The sequence below is a fragment of the Aphis gossypii genome, chromosome 1 (genome assembly GCF_020184175.1).
Source record: "Aphis gossypii isolate Hap1 chromosome 1, ASM2018417v2, whole genome shotgun sequence".
Taxonomy (NCBI): domain Eukaryota; kingdom Metazoa; phylum Arthropoda; class Insecta; order Hemiptera; family Aphididae; genus Aphis; species Aphis gossypii.
The window spans coordinates 53,261,021-53,285,392 of record NC_065530.1 but is presented as its reverse complement, the minus strand read 5'-3'; the positions used below and the strand labels follow the sequence as shown (position 1 = coordinate 53,285,392).

The 24,372-nt window shown below is 29.7% G+C and overlaps 1 long non-coding RNA gene across 1 annotated transcript in view; it reads right to left on the bottom strand.

The window, feature by feature from the left end:
* Positions 1-1,198: 1,198 nt before the first annotated feature.
* The window catches only part of LOC114125199 (uncharacterized), an 86,100-nt gene continuing 62,926 nt past the window's right edge, over positions 1,199-24,372 (bottom strand). The window contains exon 3 of the long non-coding RNA XR_007603117.1: positions 1,199-2,047. This is a non-coding gene — a long non-coding RNA (uncharacterized LOC114125199). The remainder of the gene's footprint in view (positions 2,048-24,372) is intronic.

The window sequence follows — 24,372 nt, the reverse complement described above, 5'->3', positions numbered from 1 at the left end:
AATTTCCTCATCGTCATATTATTATTATTGTCGAATTTCTCGAGCTGAAAAATCATAGAACCATTATGATTTAATAAAGCTACTGTAATTTTCGCAAATCAAGTAAATATAATATTATACTTCAAAATGCAGATACTTATAACTTTTATTTGAAAAACTGTAGTGGTGTTGTTTACGAGTTCTTCATTTTGTCTTATCATGACGTCTTATTAGTTTTAAGTTGTTACCATATAAAATATTACTTTATGAATAGCAATTAATTTTATATAATAATAATTTTATGAAGTGCATGCATAATATTATTATCGTCAGATTTTATAATGGGAACTATCATAATAATAATGGTATATAGGTACCACTATTATAGTATAATAGTATCATACTATAGAATATACTATATAAATGTTACACAGACAATATATAATACTGAAATAGTATTGTATTTACGTGCCTACTATATAGGTACTATATATTATAGTTATGGAATTCAACAAAATATTTTTAAAATAAAAAACACGTATACATCCTATAGATATAGCCGCTGATCGGTTCATCGTATTAGTTTAAAACGTGAGAACAATCTTCATTAGTGGAAGCCACGCTCAATACCTAATATTATTACCAATCGAATTGTGGTTTCACATTTCCAACAACTCAATAATATGTACCTATGTATATAATATTATATTCTTTTTAAAAATATAATAATATCAATAATGTTATCTATTCGCTCGAGTCATATCTAAAAATTTAGATCCGATTACACTTAATTTCATGTCCCGTTAAAGCTATGCTATTATGAAATACACGTAAATTATTGAAGTGTAAATAAGGTACCTGAAAATCTGCCACAAATGTTACTGCTTATGATATAATTTTTAAACCAATTTTTCATTTTAAAATATGCATTTTTTTTCAAATTTTTTAAGACATTTTCAGGCTATTTTATAATACATAGTAATTAATAATTATTAAGTATAAAATATCTATTTTACATACTAGTTTTTTTTTTTTTTTTTTGTAGTAAATACAAAAATACCATACAAAATTCAGCTAAATAGTATAACATTTTAAAATCATAGATTCGTATAGTATTTTCTCGTAAATATTTTTCTAGATCATTTATTTTAATTACAGTGAAAAGATCATTAAACAGGGCATTTTTGAGCAAGCAACTCACCTGTTAACGTTACAAAAGATAGTTCAAAACTTTAGTTAGTAAATTATAAATCGATAATTTTTTCCACTTTTATTTCAGCATAATTATTATTTCTAATAAAAATAATAACAATATGATTGATAATCCTTCGAGTCTTGTGAATCGGTCCTCGGGCGAAACGAATTAAAAAAAATAATGCACAAGCACAATTATTGCTGCAGCATTCGACGGAAATTTACTTCACGCACGTCATCTTAGGCCACGATGGCGACCGAGGTTGCAGCTATAACATAAGTTGCTGCTCCAACCGAGTGTACACTCGACTCACAATCGTACGATCGAACGGCAGTCGATTTTTCAACGCCCGTTCCTGCAGCGGTCGCACTAATTGGATTTTGGACCGGTCCCAATATACATACCGGGATTACCTGCATTTCGACATTATAATATTATTATAATATTGTATATTATGTATGGTTACCTGCAATACAACTTACACTAGCTATCTATCTCCGTTCAGGACGTGTGCGCGCCTATCATATAGGTATATAGGTGGTAGGTGCATAAAAAATTGTGAATATTATTATTTTTACTGTATATAATATTATATGCACTCTCGTGCGACCGCTCGTCCGCATTCATACAAATTATTGTGGATGGAAGCCTCGGACGGGTCCTCCGGCGTCGCTTGCAGTCATTTCGTCTAATGGTTTTCCCGTGTACGGTCGTCGACGGATGTCGCTGCAGCTCGTAACCACCACGATATTAATCATAATAAATATATTAAAATATTATTATGTTATGGCGTTCGCGAAATTTTCCACGATTTCCACTGTCTCGCTTCCTTTTTGATTTCCATTCCCCGTCGCCATCGCATCATTTGCAACCCTGCAACATCAACACGAAGGTTCTATATATTATAGTATATTATATCCATCATGCCAGTATATAATACAATATTATGATTGTACGCATTTGTGCGTGTGCAAATGTATATAATGTTATACACACGCACATATCATAATATAATATGATATTATATTTATCACAATAGGATTCGGAGTGTCATTTGTTTCGAGCAAGACGGATTTTAAGTCGATAAAAAAAAAGCGCGTTGCTGGGTGTATGTTTCCAATTATATTATATTATGCTGTTTATCTATATAAGGACAAAAAACATTTTTGGCATCGTGTCAGATTTTTAATCTACCAACAGATCTTCAACAGACGTGTTTTAAACTATTGTCTTGTACGCGCGTAATTTTTTTGTTCAACTGCGCAATAATATATAGTACGCTACATGACGTGATAAAGTAATAAGAAGAGTTGCAACACAAATGTTACGACTAGCGATAAATAACATATTGTCATGTACAATAAACGAATCGTGTAGGCGTACTACTATAATATTATACAATTTTACAATGTATATATCTTTGAAAACTTTTAATTATAATATATTGTATTTCGTTCACTTATTCTGCGTTTACGCTATTGATTTAAAATGTAATTCAATTGTTTAATTTATTTTTAACTGATCGCTACGACCCGTGGAAAGTTTTACGTACCACTGATTTTTGTTATATGCCCGATTGCGTTACTCTAAAGTGGTATGATTTATTATTTAGTCGCAGGGATTTTTAAAACTACGCAGACATCGAAAAATGATTATTATTATTATTATTATTATTATAACTATAAAATTGAACGGAATCGTTGCTAATTGACTTCGGTATTATACACATGTATCGGCGTCGTTGTGGCATCAATCGCACCCCACGGCATATTATTGCCAATCATCAACACACACACACACACCATCATGGCATTGCATTCAGCTATGTGCTATGCAATAATTGCATCGATTATATTGGTTCGCGAAAATTATATTGCTATACTGCCCATCAAACTACCGTTTAAAGTCCTGTTTGTAACATATATAATAGATAAGTAATAAGTATACATTTATTATTTCGAATAGTGTTTCGTTTGAACGTCATCAATACGATACCTTTATATAATACACATTATACATATATAGATACACGAGTATAATTCTAATTATTGTCTTAATTTTTAATTATAGAGTATCCCGTGGCAAAATAATGGCTTGGTGCATAACAACCGTCAATCATGGTTTATTTCACTGTGAAATCATGTTAGTTATTACAAAGGTGTGACTTCTGAAGAGTCGATACATCATAATATATACGTACCCAAACATAATAATTTCTAAACCCTATATATATATTATATATATATAATACCGATATTGTTTGTGTATATATAAAGTTAAAAATCAAAAGTTACCTATATAACGAGTAAACATATCTGAGTAGCTATAGCTATAGGCAATAGCATTAAAAACACGAAACACTAATTAAAAATCGATTAGGAATTGTATGTATAAAACTTGTACGCAGTCATCTGACATCCAAGGTTAATTTTCCTAAAAATGTATTACTTTGTCATAATAACACTGGCTGTATACGAAATATACAAAATGACTTTATTCATACAAGTTTTTTCGTTTTTTTTTTTTAAATACTAGAATCACAACTTAAAGTTAATCAAGAACAAAGTACCTCCATAAAAATATACCCAATTAAATAACCAAATATAATATTAATATATTATACATGTGTGCTATATGCTTATTTAATTTCTAATTTAAATTTAAACGTATCCATACTTCAAAGTTAAAAAATATATTTTAGTGTAATAGGTTCAAAAATAATTATATTTTTAAATTTAAGTTTTAATAATTGATGTAAACTTACATTGACACATGAATCAAACATTCAACAATTCAAATTTAAGCTTTAAATTATTTTTTGGTTGTTAATCAGTGTATCAACCTGTAGATTCGAACCGATATAATATTATGCTAAAAAAAATTAACGAGTAACATAATCATGTCAATACCTATGTCCTATAATAAGAACAAGTTTTACAATTTCTAATTTATTATTATTTTCCTATTATAACCTATAGGTACTGCGTATACTGAAGTGTCGTAGTAATTTCAAAATATCGTATATAGTGGGCGTCGACAACGATACGTTAAAAAATCGAATACGGTGGATAAGAAATCCTTCAAATCGAATTTTAAACAGCGGTCTAGTTTTCCGTTCTCGGTGAAGCCATTAATAAAGGCGGTCCTGTTCGATGGATATATAATATTATACGATACACAAAACAAAATGACTGATTCTGGTAGACGATGATTAATTATATGTTAAATTAATAAATGAAATAATATTAATCCAGCGATGTCCAATCCAGGTAGAAAACGTATTTATATGGCATGGCACTGTGGCAAAGTCATATAGATATTGCAGACCGAGTGAGGAGGCTTTCTTGAGGCCACATAATATAATATAATGTGTACGTGCGATTTGTACACATTAATACTAATGCAGAAATGCATATACCGCAGATAATTCGCAAACGAAGATCGTTGTATAACTTAACGACGCATTGTCTGTTGCTCAGGCCTCGAGGAAGAACGAACACGTCTTATCATAACACACTAATAATTTAATATATATAAATATCATAGACACACACTTAACTTAACCAGCTGAAGTAGAAAGCCGCTCTCTAAATAGGCAGGTAATATCAATATTTTTATTATACACAATAGAAATGTAAGTGTTATCATGATAATTATTGAGAATGAATTCAACATATTTTTGTTAGATATTTTTCTTTAAACAAAGATTTGTGATATAAATAATTAATTTTAACTTGTAATAGTAATTTCAGTTTTTTTTTATAGATTTTATCAGATTTGTGAATTTAATATGTTTGGTATTTTGAGGAAGAAATTTAGACATTACTCGTCTAAAATATTCTGTTTATTATACATTACTTTTTATTATACTAAACCATGTTGCATGTACCCATATGACTGTATATGAGTAATAAATGATTTTTAATTTGCAGAATATTATAATTGCATGTTTTCGTATTCTCTATATTCTGATTTAATAGTATTTTTTCATACTTTCTTAGTTTATATTACCGAATAAATTGACAAATTGACAAAAATAATGTTATATTTTATTAAATGTTCATTTTCATGGTATATATTATGTATTTTTAAACTTTAAATTTAAAAAAACTACAAGTATAGTTAGTTAATTTTTGAAGCTAAATTTGACAATTCATAGATCATTTAATATTAAGCCCTGTTTGTGTATAGAAGAATTAAAAAAAAAAAAAACACAAAAAAGCTCAATCGATTCAAAACACTGTTGCGCTTTCCTGATATACACGTATGACGTATACGATGAACGTATAATAATTTAAGTGTAGCCAGGACGCGTTTTCTGAGTTTGGGCACGTGGTGGGAATGTTGCTGTGGTGTATTTGCAGAGTGATGTATTCCGAGTGACAACGTCGTTTTAAATTCTGTTAACGAGACTTGCAAAAAGTTGCAGCAAGCGATTAACGTCATGTGGGCCTTTCGTAAGTGCGGACCCGAGGGTTAAGGATAAACCGCGATGAAGTCATTTGCCGTCCTCATATACAGACGTCCACCGAGTGTGTAAAACATTGCAGAAGATATCATTTCGAGAACGGACGATATCGGGACGTGAGTCGTGCACTGTAAGTATATTTATCACGTGCAGGGTGACGGAAAACTGATCGCACCATAACATACACTTATACACGTCGTATAAGTAATAACTTTACTAATAACCGAAAATAATATTATGCTCGCACTGCAGCGAGGTCGTGAGGGAACAATAATCATAATCAGGCATAGTCGCGTTTTCGAACCAAGCCGCTTTAAATGGCGAGCGAGAGCATCTGTAATATTACCACATATTATATATGACCTGTAATACTATAATTATTATATTATCTCACGTGTGCCATACACATATATAGACATATTATAGTGTTGTGTGTATACGATGGTTATAGACGGTGTGATGATACTCGCTCGAATCAAAGTCGTCCAAACGCCTGGCCGTGATCTTAAAGTTCTATCGTATAGATTTTCACTATATTATACATTAAGCTATTACGTCGTGGTGTTTACGATTTACAAAAAAAAAACATTACCTAATAATATAACAGGCTACAACCGTTTACCTATAGTCGTCGACGACGACGTCGAATCGATCAAACGACGTGCTATAAAATAGCTGTCGTGCGTATATTGAAGTATAATATATATTGCGTTATTACGCTTACACTGCTACCTCCCCGTCCTTTGCCTTCTTTGGGTTCACGTTTCGGAATTAGTTTTCACAAATACCTAATAATAATAATAACAACGTTCGTAAGCACGGCGACGTGTCTCGTACATTTTTAATAATAATAATATCATCTACGGGCAACGCACACGAAATATATAATATAATATATATATGTATCATACTCACGGCACGCAACGCACGCCATGCCGTAATCATGTCCGGAGCACACACATGCACACCCGTTCACGTCTATCTGTGCCCGCGCGCGCATTACCACCGTTAATGACAATTTGATTGACTCCGGGGCTAAGGCCTACACACACTGTTATTACTTATTACTATTGTCGTTGTTACTGACAAAACGGCCGCCCATTATTATTATTATTATTATTGTGTACGATGTTCATCTCGTGGTTTATAAAACGGTTTTAATTGCCATCACAACCACCCGCCGGAAAATTTTCAAACCATAAACGAGTTTATATTTATATATACCTATTGTTTTTTGCATTCACTATTATAACAAATATGTTTTTTTTTTTTTGTACAGAATAATATTAGTATACTTATGTGTAAATTGGCCGACCCAAATTTAATACTGTGATTGTTATTTATAAAAGTATTTATTCATGGGTATAGGTACCTTTTTTATTTTATTTTTATTTTATTGCCGCGTAAACCATTTCAGTTAACTGTCGTTAATGTTGGTTATGAATGTTAAAATAGTTATCGGCTAGTAGATTTTATTGGTAGGTATAGATATTTTTCCTTAAAATAATTGATTTCAGATGCTGAATTCAAATGCGCCATTATTTAAGTCTGTCGTTAGTATGCTCGAAACTTACTCCGACTTTCATCTTCACAACTTTTGCTATTTTATAAATAATTATCTTATATACATTTTAGATTCTGAACGGAGTGAGGAATGTATTGATTTTACAATGATGTGTTTTTTTTTTTTGTTTTGTTTTAGTGACTGTGTACACGATAACTTGTCGAAATAATTCTTCAATTTAAAATTTTAGGGATGGTTTCAGGTGGCAAATTAAATATTATTGGTACATTATAGAGGTCAAAAGTAAGAAGTTTCCAGCAGTTTTCAGAAAACTGATCTTTTTACACTGTAACTCAAAAACAAATCACTGTAAATAGATGCTTGAAATTTTCACCAATAATGTTTGTATTAATTATAATATATTTATACACGGTTAAATTTTCAAAATATTATGAATTTTTTTTAGCTATTTTTAGACTGCAACTGAATTTTTCTATTTGAAATGTAATAATACAGTTAAAACTAAAATTGTAAATTAAATCATTTTTTAAATAAGTATATTTTTACAAAATTGTTGATACTTATAGATTATTTCTACGAGTTTCTAGTAATTAAGTATAGAAAATTTCGGTAAAATGGAAATAGTACGTTTTTAAAAATTCCTCCTCCACTTAAAATCCTTACTTTAATTTTTATCAATTGCACGTTTTTTAAAATATGACGTGTTTTTATTAAAATATAAGTCTGCTAATGTATTAATCATAAAAGTAAATTGTAAACAATAATTGTCGTTTTCTATTAGATATAAAAAATATTAATAATATACATACCTATTATAATACCGCAATAAACAAATGTATTAATTTTTATTACATTACACCTATATTATATAATAGTATATAGTAGTATAATAGTATACTATTTAGCAGCCCTCAACTGCCATAATGTTAGTATACCATAACTTAACCAAAATATGTATTATAGATTATAATAATACAATCAAACAAAAGTGGAAGTATAATATATTTTTCCTATAGAAAAATCACACAAAACTTTATAAAACATAGTGGTAACAGGAGCAAAACGGATTGGAGTTAGAGTAGAAAACGATCATGCACTGTAGTAGCCTAACAAAGAAGAACATATTATACTGATGTAACCGGAATAAAGTTGATTGTAACTATTATTCGAAAACCGTCGAAGAATAAAGTGTTTGTAAGAGATATATAGATTTATATCAATCGGATGTCGAGACGAAATCAGTAATCTATCGAGCCTATAGAACTTTCAGGAAGGTTTTGTGAAAAAAAATATAATACTCATCTGAAATATTACAAAACCGGATAAATTACCGGGAGCAGTAACCAATAGGATGGTGATTTTTTTTACACTCAAATCGGTATATATTTAAACATCCGGAATTCATATCGAGGTTAACAGGAGATAATATATTGTGACTCGTGCAAAATATAAAATCCTATACCTTGAGTGTATTATATACTTAAGTATAAAATATAGTAGACAGATTTAAGAGTAAAACGATTTTACTCTGTGTACTATCATTACAGCGCCCTTCATCAACATCTTGCATTTTCAAGGGAACGAATCGACTTAAAAATCTCTACAACAACCCGAGTGTATCTTAAAGCAATTATTATATATATATTATATGTACCTACTATATATTATAGCAGAGATTCGCACAGACCTTTTTGCGTCCGTCCACTTTACGTCGCTAGTAATATTAATAACATTTATTATTATCACATAACTACGTGTGAACGACTCAATGTATAGTTAGCGTCTCGCTCTATAAGTAATATATTATACGCCTCACGGCCCTAAACTCAGCAATAATATATATATTGTGTGTTAGATATAGGTGTGCTGGTGTGTATGTATAATATAGTGTTCTGGCATACCGTCGCGGTGTGTATAGATAATATAATTGGTCGGCGGCGGTGATTACACGCCATTAGACACCGCGAACGCTTCTTATGAGATTAAATCGAATGGCAAACAATTATCCACCATGTAAGTTTTTTTTTAAAAAAAATATATTCTTCTTATTCTTTCACCGCGAACACGCGCGTGACCTGCATATTCTGGTGCCGAAATGATTGATTATAATGCTTATATTGTGTGCGTATATCGGCCGTGGAATTATAATAACAGTGTGCATTATTATGTTATTATTATCTCATATGCACAAGTTGCTTACGTTTAATTTGTACAGGTGTAAAGTACGATAATAAATATATGAAAATCGTTAACAATAAGCATAATAGTAACCGATACAATACTTTTATAGTACCTGTCGACTACAGTATAGAACCAGTTCATCACCGAATTGACACCGATCTTATAGGTACCATAAAAATATGTAAGTACTCCGGTACTCGTATAATATAAAAGTATAGAAAACCAGATTATGTGCAGGGATTTCGGCCAAATTTATTTTCATAAATAATCTGATCGAGTCTTACTTATATAATAAGTACATTTAAATTCAAACATTTTAAAAGCTGTTTTAATTTTTTTTTCACGTTGGATTAGCCTTCACGATATGTCGCATATCGTTTCAATCATTTATGCTTCACTTGCTTCGCGTTGCATTTCATTTAAATCTTTACACCCGCAGTTATCCATACTACCAAAGTATACAATTGGCGAAAAAACTTTTAAATGATTCTTCATAACGTGAAGTAGTCATACTCCAAGCAACATGCACTGGTAACGCCCAGTCACCGACAAACAAAGATTGAAATATGCGATATCTAAGCCTAAAAGTAGATCTCATAATATTGAATTCTCGACCGAAATAGCTTTAATATATTCATTACTGATACCGTTTTCTATATCTATCGAGAACATCACGCCATGTCTCCGTATCACTATTGATCTATTCGTATTTCACACTACCGCCGAACTGTTGATCAGACATTTAAGTTGTGTCAATTCAGCATAAACAGTGCAACTGTAGTGTTCACTGCTATCTTGATCGTATTCGATTTCGATCAAAAATAGGTGCAAGAATATATTATACTACCTATATGCATACAATGGGACTATGGACATGAGTGATGGCGATTATCGTAACCTATAACACGCAGCCACGCACGTATATTATTATTTGCGACCTTATAGAACCGTTGATATTGTGAGCAGTGATGGTAAATTTGAAAGTATACATTGATAAATTACCACATTGTAAAAATCATTTTGAGCGTAACTCGGTAAAGACAACCTGCAGTGAATATGTTTAAAATTAATAATAATTGTTTACAGTTATGAGTAATGACAATATAATAAATACTACTGTTATTATTTTTTTTTCCATTAAAATAATAAGTAATAATAACACAGCAGCGATGTCGTATTTGATGTTTTAATTGAAATTATATTTATTTTTTTGATCTATAATATTTTTTGTAATAAATTCTTGTATTTTATGTATATATTATTATATATATTAAGATTGATAAATAACACAAGTTAAAAAAAAAAAATACATTTAGTATTACTAACTGTTAATAACTTCATTGTAAATTTACGTCGACGTACACGATGTAGTTGAGAGATGAGTGTGAAGATTAAAGAAAACATAATATAGTAATTGTAACATTTATTGCATTGAAATCAAAATAAGAATATTTAAATAAACGGTTCTAAAGAAACACGTTTTTAGTTCAGCTACCAGGGAATGTGACTTAAGTCGGAGTGTAAAATATGTCAATAATTCTACTGTACTTTTGATTGTTTAGTTGTTGCCTTCAAAATTGGAAAGTAGTATCATTCGAACGTTATACTAAGTCATAATTATATGTCAATGGACATTTATTTTACTCGAGTAAAATCAAGAAAAAAACTATCAATCAAATAAATCGTTAAGAAAAGTTCTCGTGATGAAATCTCATTTGGTGCTGTAGTCGAACAGGGTCAGTCTTGATTTTAAAAAATTGCTTCAAGCACATGAATAATTAAATAAAATCGGTTATTAGTTGAGTGAAAAAATTCACAAGATTAACAAACTTTGACACTCTATAGTTAATGACGTAAATCTTTCAACAAAATCAATTTAACGAATTATGGAGATTATAATTTGGTGTATAAAACTGTAAAATAAACGAAAAAATCCGAACTATGTAGAATGACGAAAGCTATAGTTAACAGTTGATCTCGATTTTTATTATTTTTCAATAATATATTTATACATGGCAAAGAATTAAAACGTGTGATATATATAGCATTATAATAGTTACGTGATTATATCGGGTTTATATTATATTATTATCGTGTATATCGCTTTATATATTGATAAGCAAGTTGTTTTTTTACATAGGTAGGTATACTTCACCGCCTACGAGTTACGAACATAAAAGTATTGCGCCTAATAACGGTAATATATATACTCGTACATTATTATAATATTATTATGTAAAAGTAGTTACGACCTCCAGACGATAATGATTTTATAATTTTATAGCTACTGCGGGGTTTGTATATTTGGTATAATATTGACTGCGCAGTACACAACTCTATTAAATATATATTTTTTTAATCCAACACCTCGTCAAGTAAACTAAATATATATAAAAAAAAAATAGGTGTCGTGCCAGTGAGACACTGTGTCAGATACAATGAGAAAGAGAGAGAGGAGAGAGGAGAGAGAAAGAGACAGAGAGAGAGAGAGATGGAAGCGGAATCAGAGAAACCGAAAAAGGGTTTTGACGGCCGCTACACACAACAGCACGGGCGAACGCGACGGACACGATTCGGCCATTAAAGACCGTGCTCGACGATAATAATGACTTTATTAACGTGGTTGGAATGGAAAACATAACATAAAAAAAAAATATTCAGTATATATACCTAACGACTTACGCACATTGCAGCAGACGAAATAATAATAGTGCGTTTCATCGTCCATGGAATATAATATTAGAAATGTATTATAAGTTATAATATGCAAGTATATTATGTTTTCTCTCATTAATGGCTGTTTTCATAAATAATGCATTTTTTGAAATTTGATTTTGCATTATCAACTTTTCCCAAATATACTAGTGATTATTATGACACACGTGCAGATCACACAACATATGCATACGAGTATAACGTTAAATATAATAAGATTTTAAATATCAAAAAATAATAATACAAACATATATATCTTGACATTTTGTATTTTATATGACGTTGCGTCTGGTCTGTGATAAAAGGATCATCCCTTGAATGTAACCACAATCTACTAATATTGTATATTTGTATTACCTCGGGGAGGAAATCTGCAGTGTATACACAATAATAGTATATATACAGTATACACGTCCTTTACGAGCCAAAGACGGAGTGCAGTGAAAAATCATTTTCGCATTCGGACTTGCTGCGTCCAAAACGTTTAAATAGCACGTGTGACCTACTTGTCCGGCACTCATGTCGAGCTTAATGGTATTTCGTTATTTCATTTTGACTGTGCAGCTCTACTGTTACATTTTATGCACGTAAAAAAGTCAGCAGATCTTTTTATTTACTTGCGTAATGCGTACGGTTTTCAAACTGGAGAAAACTGCGTGTGTTAGGGTCAATCATTGTGAAATGGAGATATCACGTGCTGTCCACCGCATAAGTACATATATAAGTATATCAACCACTGTATAAAATGTATTATGTTATAATTCTATTGTTTTTTTACTTGATTTTGACGAACTGGTTTTATAGGCTCGTGTAATGCAGTCACTAAAAGAAAAAAGAAATAATTTTACTAACCAATTTTAAATTTTTTATACTAATGAGCCTATAGGTGTATAGAACACACTTCAGACTATAAAAAACATTTTCATCAGAAAACAAAATGTTGACTATAATATTATTTGAACATAAAATTGACAATACTATGAACCATTGTTTTCAAGAGTGTACTAAGACTTAATTTTAAAAATACCAAAAATAAATAGGGCATTTGAAACTAAATCTTAATTATTTGACACATCATATTTTCAAACAAACATTCCTCAACTCGTATTTTAAAAGCCATTTCTATGTGTTTCCGGCCACTGTCCGAGTATAAAATACTACCCATGCCCCATTCGCACAGACCCAGTTGTCACTTCCCTTGCGATTTTCCGCCAGTTGAATTTCGAGCAGTCTTCTTACGCAATTTTTTTCGTTATTTTTAACAATAAACCAAATGGCAAAAAATGAAAATTGTTTTCGTTTTCATAAATGTTCGTTTTAGTATCAATCAAAAACTATAATAGATGTTTAATAAATAATTATTATTTTACTGAATATAAAGACTCGCTGTTAAAAATAAAACTATCGCACATTTGCATTGTTTGTTTAACGAAAGCTTTTAGGTTATTACTTATTACATGGAGTGTATCACTTAGATTAAAATAACTACATTACATATCATTAAAATACTAGTACTCTAACTCGTTACCTCAGTATCAAGATTTAAATTTTACAATTATTCTTTTATTATGTAACTTATTACGTAACAATAATTTGTATCCACAAAAAAAACTTATATAACTCATATTTTCATCACGGAAAATAATATTTCCTCAGTATTAAAATAAAATCCAATCGTCGTCGATCATATTATGGTTTTTTTTTTTGAATCAAAATATTTTCTAACTAAGTGTAATGTTGCTATATTTTAATATAACTATTTGAATTACAAACAAAATTTGTAACCTGTATGCTGTATTCCAACCCCCTTCCCCCAATAATATACTAATAATAAATCTATGTAATACACTGCAGTGTATACGTATTCATTATATTATAATATATTAAGTGTTTGGTATGATTATTATAAACTGGTTTCTAAACATTTTCTAACCATTCATGTTTTTACATGAACGAGAAATTATTATATACGTGCTAATAAGAAAGAAAACTAAAATAGACTCAACACAATATATTTAGACTGAGCTATAGATTTGATTCGCATAGTAGGTGCATGTCATATTTGATATTTTCATCGCAGAATTAATTTAGGTACTTGAATTTATAATATTCAACGATATTGTAATACGATTTGACATTTGAATTGTAAACAAACAAACAAAAATGAACTAATTAAGCAGTAAAACATAGTTCAGTTAAAATTTTTGGAAACAACATTATTTCAAAAGTCAAGTATTATTATTACCATTATTAAAGAACAACTATGCTGTCAAATGAAATTCGTGACGACAAGAAACTATGTATCATGCGATGACGATTGATTGCAATTAAACAGGCTGTTGTTTAATTCGTATATATATGGGTCTCGATATATTTTTATTTCCAGACATCCTGAATTGTCGGCTGATGTGTCGGTGGCAGGGAGAAGTGGGTACAAAAATAATTAATGTCAAAAGCGTCTGTGCAGGCCCGTGTATACGTACTATTTATTTTGTACGATGGCGTTGTGACCTTAACAATTTGTTATCGCGTGATGAGATCTAACATTCGGTGAACATAGAACTGACTGTATAAGAAGATACATTTATATTATATGTATGTTGAGTTAATATCTATATATTTTGTATATAAATGGTTTTAAAAAGTAAGCAACAAAATACGAGTATTCCCGCACTCTTGTAATAATATAGGTGTTTTTTTTTTAAATATTTTATTTCTGCTCGTTATTAAGAGGAAAAAATCGGTAAAACAACAATATATACTATCTATAGAGTCAGTAATACGTTATGTTAAATAAATAATAACATAATTTATAGAGATACTTTTATATATTATATAATTTATGCAAATCCCGATGCGTTTAAATACACATAGATTATAATTTATTATCGACATTTAAAATAACGCATCAGTCATATATACGTCTTTACAATAAAATATAATTAATAATATAACTTACCAAACACAATATGCAGCCAAGAGTTGGTAGTGTAGTTGTTCCTTTTCAAAATATAAAATAATATAAACAACCATAACAATATCAAAAGTATTAAAGTATCCATAATAGGTTTCGGATTATAATAATAATTTTTTCTAAATTATATTGTTGATATTTTTGCTATAATTTCTTAAAATAATATGAATGTCTGTATCTCAATAAGATGCATCTGTATAACTCCTGCATATATAATGCCTTATTTATGTATTATGTAGACTCACTCGCAGTGATAAATACCTTAAAATAGAACACTACATGCTGTTATACAGCGTTTGTATGTTCTATGCTGATAATATATTAATATAGATAAGTATTTAATGTTGTGTTTAATAATATTATACGCAGTTCCCCAACCTTTTTGAATTACAGCACATTTTTCAAATTAAATTTTTCTCGTGGGATCTTTCCCCGAGTTGAAGCATGACTAATCATAAGAAATAATTAAAAACCAGAAAAAATTATAATTCTACTGCAACGCGACGCCCTTAAAAGATACCACCCCGGTTCACACTTTGAACATGTAAGTCCATACATATGTAAGTATGGATTGGACATGTACTATACAGTTCTATGGTCGATTAACCTGATGTAAAGAAATACTAAAAGACAATTTAACGATAATCGCATTAAACTCCATACCAACTTTAATTGTAAGGTCCGTCTGAAATCGACTCAAAAGTAGTTATCCTGTATTCCGGTATTTATCATTTTCGTCACATGAAGCGTTATGTAATAACTAATACGTAATAACAACTCATCTAGTCTAACCTTACGCAGAGCAGAACCTAAATAGAACTGTTCATAGTTTCAACATTATAAAGTGAATAATGATATATAGTCAGCTCTATCATGTTTTCGCGTTGATAAATTTCAATATTTTAATTTTAGATCGATCGTTATTAAATTTGAATGTTTTACAATAATGATCGATTGAAATGGCACGGTTATTTTGATAGCGTCGAATTCGTAAAACTATTCGTTCGGGACTCGGAAATCATCATCGTCCAATTATACAACACCACAACATAGTGTGGCTGTGTATAGCAATCGTACTTTGGCAGTAAAATTTATGATATAGGATTTTGTTTACTACGCATCACTCGCTGTGAGCTGTTTTAACAGTTGGTCGCTAGTTGATCATCGTAGTTACAAGAATAACGGTTTGCGATCACCTTTGCGGCGCTTTTTCTCCCGTCGCGTCCGGCTATTTAACCTGAGGTCGTGCGAGATCTCGGATTGACGGACACGCAGAGTGACAGTGCAGGTATGCCAGAAAAGAGAAAACGTATATTATTAAACAACGGCGGGTGCGTCCGCGTTTCTCAAATGTGAAAATAATCATGTTCGGCAAGACCCCTCGTACGCCGCACACCCACAATTATTATCTCATTACGGGGTACAGCCTATGCGTAAACTATAGGTATGGATACACAGACTGCGTTGTGTATATCTGTTGCTGAGTCTCTACTACGTGTGACGTAATAATAATCATATTAAATAAAATCATAATGCAAAACAACGTTGATAATAATTATGTTATTATGACGGACCGTCGCAGGTATATATTATATATATATATAGTATATGAATATATGGCAGTGTGTGTGTGTGTGTGTGTGTGTGTGTGTTGTATATGGATCTAGGAATATACACCATATAGCTAATGTAGGTATCTATATATATGCGCTAACCTATCATATGTTTTATCGCATAGTTCGCTCAAATGACGTTTTAATGGTTTTTCGTTTGCATATATAGGTAAACACCATAACGACTGCTAGCCGATACATATAATATACTTTTATAAATTAATAATAATTAGTGTATCATTTGTATAAGTAGGTATACCTATTTTTTTATTTTTTTTTGGTCGGTGAACGTAAGTAAAAACACTGTTGAAAACTCATTTGTACCACTCCCCTCTACCACATGCACACACGACCATTATAACATCATAACATTTCATATTTTCACATGACGCGTTTATATATATTATTATCCTTAAATAATGCATTATATAGCTGGTGTATATAATACCGGGAGTTGTGTTTTTTATGACTCTATTAACAAAACGAAAACCGCATTCGCTTTTCATTTGGAAAATAATAAGTGGTCAAGCTAGTTCGAAACTCTGCAACGATTTCAAACGCTTTATTTGTGAACGATACACGATGAGAAAAATGTTTCTTCAAATTGTCAGATTTATCTTTTTTTATTTTACATAACATCTATTTAATGAAAAAAGAATTGATTGTACCTTAATTAATTTTATTTTGGATCACGTTTAAGAACTTTGAGGGTCACATGGGGCCTCTAATCTTATTGGATAAAGACATCATTGGTCAAATCTAACGGTAAATTGCAATTTGCAGAGTTGCATACTTTTCTAACGAAGGATGTGCTAAAAATTCAATGATTTTCTTTTTGTTATAAAATATGGTGGCTATAGTTGCGAATTTAATATTTTATAATAAATATACGATTCGTTTAAATTTGTATATAATGAATACCTACGAATCATTATTTTAGCACTCACGAAGACTTGTTAACTGTAATATAAATATATATAATACAAATTTGTGAAATTTTTTTTTGTTTTATTTGATTTATTTCCACAATTTTTCTACGGTTTTACTGATCAACGTATATAAACATTAAAAACTATTACCACACTTGGTACATTTTATGCCAATTATCATAATTACTAATTATTATTAGCAAGTGCCTTGTATTACTATTTTAAGGTACAACTCTGCGACCATAATCTGTTTTTATTTTCTAACCAGTCGTTATAACCGATGACTACTAAATTTGTGCACTATCGAATGAATCCATTTCGGAAAAGCACCGTGACGATAGTAAAAGTTAATAAGCTCGATTAGGTCAGGTACAAATTTAATCGATGAATAAAGTGTGAATTATTATTTTTTACTAACCGCTTAGAAATTTTTTATTATACCTACTCATCGGTATGTTAAAATTCATTAAAACATTTAAAACAAGTCGTGTATTAGTAAAATTAATACTCATATATAACTAGACAATAAAAAATCATTTTTTTTTTTTAATATTCACGCAAAAATGTTCTCATGCAAGATTGTGAAATTTAAAACTATATTATTGGATAACCGTTGTATATATAATATATTAAGAAACAAGTGTATAAAAACGAGATTTAATTATTATGTATTTTATTTGAATCCATCGTTAACGTTGTAACGACTCTATAGGGGGTTTTATAGTTATCTACCTGCTAATCGTCTTACGTCTTATGAGAAATTAAAGATTAGGTATATTTTTATATTATATACAATTTCACAGGGACATTTAAAAAAAAAAATAACAGTAGCTAATTAATAGACGCATGAACCCTAAAACTAACTTAAATTATAATTTTTTTTTTCTTTACTGAATTATAGTATTATTCTATAACTAGATTACCTCAATAATAATTCACCAGTTGTATGTGGAATAGGTATGTGGCTATATAAATCATCAACAAATCAAAATACATTGTTGTAAGTCATAACACCACACGTGCATATACGTCATACGAGGCAATAGAGCAACTATCGTCAAGCATGTTTAAACTGCCAACGTTTATTTTTAAATTTCAACAGTTTTGCTCCAATGAAAAATGATTAACAAATCTGCAAACAATACTGTAGTGCTTTCAAAAGTGTAAAATTAAAATAAAATATTTCAATTTATTTGGGACGGGGAATAAGAAGTTTTATTTTAAAATAAAATCCGTAGAAGAAAATACGAGAGATAAGACCTTGTTATTGCATATCAAACTTTTTTTATAATTTAATAAGTAATTAATTTGAATTTTTTATAAGATATTTCGATTACAAAAAAACTGCAGTCGATAACACCAATTTGAGTATTAAAAATGATTTCCGGTCTTTTTTTACTGGTTGTACTTTTAATGTAAAAGTTGTCAAGTTGTCAATACAACATATTATATAACTATGATATTATTTTGTTGGATTAGTTTCCTACTTTTCTGGTTATAAAACTGTAAGTACTTGGATAATTTTTGATTACTTAATAAGTCATAGTCACGCTATTAATGAATTTATAAAATATGTATACATGATAATAATGAAGCATTATATTTTTTGAGAAAGAAAACATTATTATGTTTTCAAACAATATATAGCCACCAGTTGCCAGTTATATTGTCCATGATGGTCTAGTATACCAATAACACGGTAGAATTATAAGACTATATGATAAAAGAAACCTTTAAAAAGTTACATCGTTGAAAAAAAATATTAAAGACACTATATTTGTTAATAAATATAGTATCTTTAATATTTACTACGTAGAAACTCTTTTACAAAAATCGAGTGGGCCACACGGGTGGGTGTCTTTAAATTGGAAAGCAATGATAAATCATTGCACTCGCAATATGATTTACTGCTTGGAGCTTGGTTAACTCACATCAACAATATCTCGACGATTTGTGTGTTAGATTGAATATATCTTTATAAGATTATTAGTATTATCACTTATATAGTATTGAACATTATGATTAAGTAAAATTTAATGAATTATAACTTATTAAAAAAAGATAGTTTTTTGTAGTTAGCTTAATTACAAATAACATATAATAGGTATAACTTAAGACACGAGAAAAAGTTATTTTCATTTGTTATTTTTTAACGATTCACCATAATAGCTAAAGGGTTATTTTTAAAATTATAAAAAGGAAATTTTAATATTTGAAAAATACTTTGAAGATATAATAACTCTAAACAGATACAGAAGCATCAGACTAATATAGAAGTAGCTGAAAAATTAATGTATCACAACTCATTGAAAATACCTTGTCATTTTGAATCCTTGAATTATTAAGTTTTAATTTGATGATATTACAAATGTATATATTCAATATTACATCAAAGTTTTTTTTGTAAAATATTTATAACTTATTTTTATTTTTTCCACATTTGGTTTTTATAAAAAATACTAATGAGGAAGCTTTATATCGCATTAATCAAATATAATATATATAAAAGTAATATCCTTCAAAGCTAGTTTATTATGCCCGTAAAGCTTATTTTAAAATTCTTGTGTTTATAGTTTTATACTATCCACAAAAATACATGAATATAATATATACAGTATCTACTTATAGGTACTGTATAACTTTTTGAAAAAATATTTAGTACTTAACAAAATATTGTTTAACATATATATATATATATCGTTTTATAAATAAAAAACCAAATCTCATCTGCTATATATAGTTACAAAATATATATTCGCTGTTTATCTGTTATCTGTTTTCGTAAAATATTAAACGATATATATATATCGCTAAGAGTTCTAATGTGTGTTAAATAATATTGTTGGATTTATAATCAAGTTTTTGTAGGTGTAGATAGATTTTTATAAACATAACATTTGTTAATAATGTTATTTTATTTAATAATACACTACTGAAAAAGTCTTGATTGAGAAATTATTGTGTTTACGTGCCGTCATTATTGCAAATTGACTAAGTTTCTTTTACTCATTAGTGTACAATTACTATTATTTTTTATTTTATTCCCAGGTATTTTAGTTTATTTTATATAAGTAAAATACCGCTTAACAGCTTTATAAAAAAGATTGAGTAAAATGATTACAAAATACATTTATATAAAAACTCATAAATTGTAAATCAACAATCAACGAAATGTAATGTTGAAATTTCTCAACCTATATAATGATTGTATTTTTTTTTTTGCGGGGTACGTTTAAATATTTATAAAATGCAAATGTATGTCATCAGTTGATATGTGTGCCCAGAAATATCAAATTTGATTCATGTACGTAATAGTCTCTAAGACTCATGTATTATGTACAGAGTAGGTATAAATATCATGTATTATTTGAATATTCTAGGTAAGTATAAGTATTATATTACCATAGGTTTACAATTACGTAAACATCGAAAAACTGTTACTAATTAAAATTATTTTAAAAAATAGAATAAACTGATTTATAGAAGTAGGAAGATAAAAAAAATTATTTCTTGTGATTATTAAATATTATCTATGAACAGACTATGAAGATATTTAATCAATAAAATCCTAAAAATATATGCGTATATCACACAATAAACGTTTAATTATGGTTAAATAATCAAATAAGCATTTTATATAGAAATTTTAATCAAGATATTCAGTCCACAGAAAAAATTGTGTACAATTTGTATACACAAAAATTGAAATAAAAATGAAATACATAATATTATTATAAAATATATTGTCTAGCGTAGTAAAATCGACCGTAATATTCACTGCACATTATTTCAGTAACCATCACTCAGCTTAAAAATTATACAATGCCAACGTTTATTTTTAAATATTTTCCTTGTAGTGTAGCGGTCGTGGTTCGGGTAAGAACGGTGGACGAATCAAAGACGTTTGATCAAAAGATCGTTTTAGATATTAATTAAAACGTTTTCCGGAACGAAAACAAAAATACAACGTCATTTTAAAATACAATTATTATTTTTATCTAAATACAATTCAGGTTGTTTTTCAATTTAATTTTTTATTTTGTGTAACGCAATGTTTTATTTTCCTTAATAAAGTTGGTTTAAACTACTTTTTTAGACATACGAATTAATTTAGTGCTCTAATGGTCACATTACCTAAAACTTCTAAATACGATTGGTGATATTATATTGATAAATATGCTGAAAATTCAACGAAATGATTATAACTAAATCATTTGAAATCGTTCCACTAAAAATGTTGTGATCGTATATAAAATTTACTTAAAACGTACGTGAGTTGAATTCAATTAAAAAATCGCTGTCCGATATTAAACCGTTATATATTCCTACTGCGTGGGAGAAAAGTCGACCTTATCGTTACTTTTCTTTTAACAACGTTTTACGATTACCCATACATGAATAATAACATATCATTATAATATTAGGTAGGTACTTATATACGTGTCAAATAATTAAAATAATTAGGCAGTCACAAACCAGGAATCAACGCGGACAGTACGTTTTTTTTTTCTGAATAAGGCACAAAATAATGAAAAATAATATACTAACGAGACGCACGCGACATAATTTGTATGTTATATTCTCTATGCTAATGTGTTTCATATTTGTAAAATCAAAACATCTAGTTACGCCTTATAAGTGCCCCTGTGAATATAGATTAACAAGTACCTACGTTCGTCGGATATTGATCTTTTCTCTTTCGACCGTTGCAGGTGTGGTCAATATTAAAACTCTTTACGCATAACAATACGATGGCGTACGTGTATGCTGGCCGTGTAGTATATTATATTTTGTACAGTGTGTGTTTCGGTAGTCCAGAAACGTGACAGTTCTATCAGCGATGACGATTTGTTCGTATCTATTCAAAATAATAACAATATTATACTCGTGCGTATACGCGGGTGTTCTTTTCATTATTATTATTTTTTTTTTTAATAGGTATGCGTCGACGGATGTTATTATAAGACGTTTTTTGCTACTCGAAATCTTAATTAGGCAGACATTCCAAATGTTGCATTCGTCACATCGTTTTGTCGATTTAAAATAACAACAAAGTCGTATCGAGTAAAATAGTATAGTGACTGAACGACGGTATAGCTGGAATTTTTAAAAACCGTTTCGACATAATAACTCGTAGCGGTTTATTGTGAAAAATGAAACGTAAATAATCACATTATATTTGTTATATAGGTAATAATAACGCGTGTTGAGTGTTTCTAGTTGATTCACACTGTATTGCAGACTGCAGTTGTACCTAACGATATACCTAATTAAAAAACATTACCTAACACGAAAATAAAGAATTATAATTTTTCTTTGAAATCGTATAAAGTCTGTTTAAGATAAAAATTAGCATTTCAAAAACAAATCGTTACACGCTCGTATAATTTTACCGCATTATCCGTAGATACGTATACAGTATAAGAGTTGAAACTTGAAATGTTAAATTGAATTAGGTACCTATACTACATTATTGCGTAGAAATATGCGCGTGTGTTGTAAGTAGTTATAATAACTATACGTCGTATATGATATATGTGAGGTGCTCGAGCAATGAGCACATTTTAAAACTGTCGTGTCTCCGGTAGATTATTTAGTTATTTTGAAAGTTCTACATTGTTAATATTCGGAGTGTAGTACCTCGGAATAGATTCATGAGATGTCTTTGAATGGCGTAAGTATATACTTCAACGAGATTATATAACCGTATAAGTTGTTAAATATTTTGTCCGTTGTCGGTGAGTAAATTTAATTTTTCGGAAATCATTAAGAAGAATTATTACTTCAAGACATTGTTATTAAATGAACAAATTTCGTTTCGAATGTATAATTATATATGTTTCTGGTAACATTTTTTCTTTTGTGTGAGTATGTGCACAGTGATTACTTTTCCGACGAGAATAATTTTTTTTCTTTTATATAGGTATCCGATAGAAAATTTAATAATTTTATACTTCTTCATAAACATTCATATTACATAATATTATAGTCGCATATTATTATTACTGATTAGATTCGGTTCGTCATCGCACGGTGACCTATTGTTGCGCCGTTAATTCTACATCGATGCAACTAAAACGACACCACGGAACCTCGAACGGCGGTGGCACGAGGAAGGCGATCTTGAGACGTCGATACAAAGTAAAAAAAAAAACACAAGAAATGATAGTAACTAGCGAGAGATCGACAAATTTTTTTTTGAAAAAACGGTAGATCGAAAACTAGAGACGATCGATTTCTGGTACATCCCAATTATGTCGTTGATGGCAACTCATCTTTAAGGCGATTTTACGACCGCTACAAACGGAACAATCTACCGTTACAGTATCTATCGTCGGAAAGAGGAAAATTGTGTGAAAATCCAAAGGAAAACTGCTAATCCGAAAAGAACGCGTATTGTAGAGCGGTACACTGAAGCCTGAAAAACACATACTCGCTCAACAAAAATACACGTACAATTATGATATTATACTTGTAAGAACGTGCTCGTAATGTCCGTCTTTGTGCCGTCTTTGGCCGCGAGGTCCGGTTTTACAGGTCGCTTTAAAAAAATATAATGACGATAACAAAATAGCGTGAACGCGTATCCAAAATCTCCGGTCCGTAGTACAGTTAGTATGACATAGGTATTATGATATTATACTATGCAGTAGACGCCGCTTATAAACACTCACTTTGGGATCAGTGTACAAAGTGAATCTTATAACCGATTGAATCTTATAGGCGGAGCGAGAAAGAAAAACGTAATTTTTAATTATTTACGAATTTTATACATTTATACTATATAGGTATT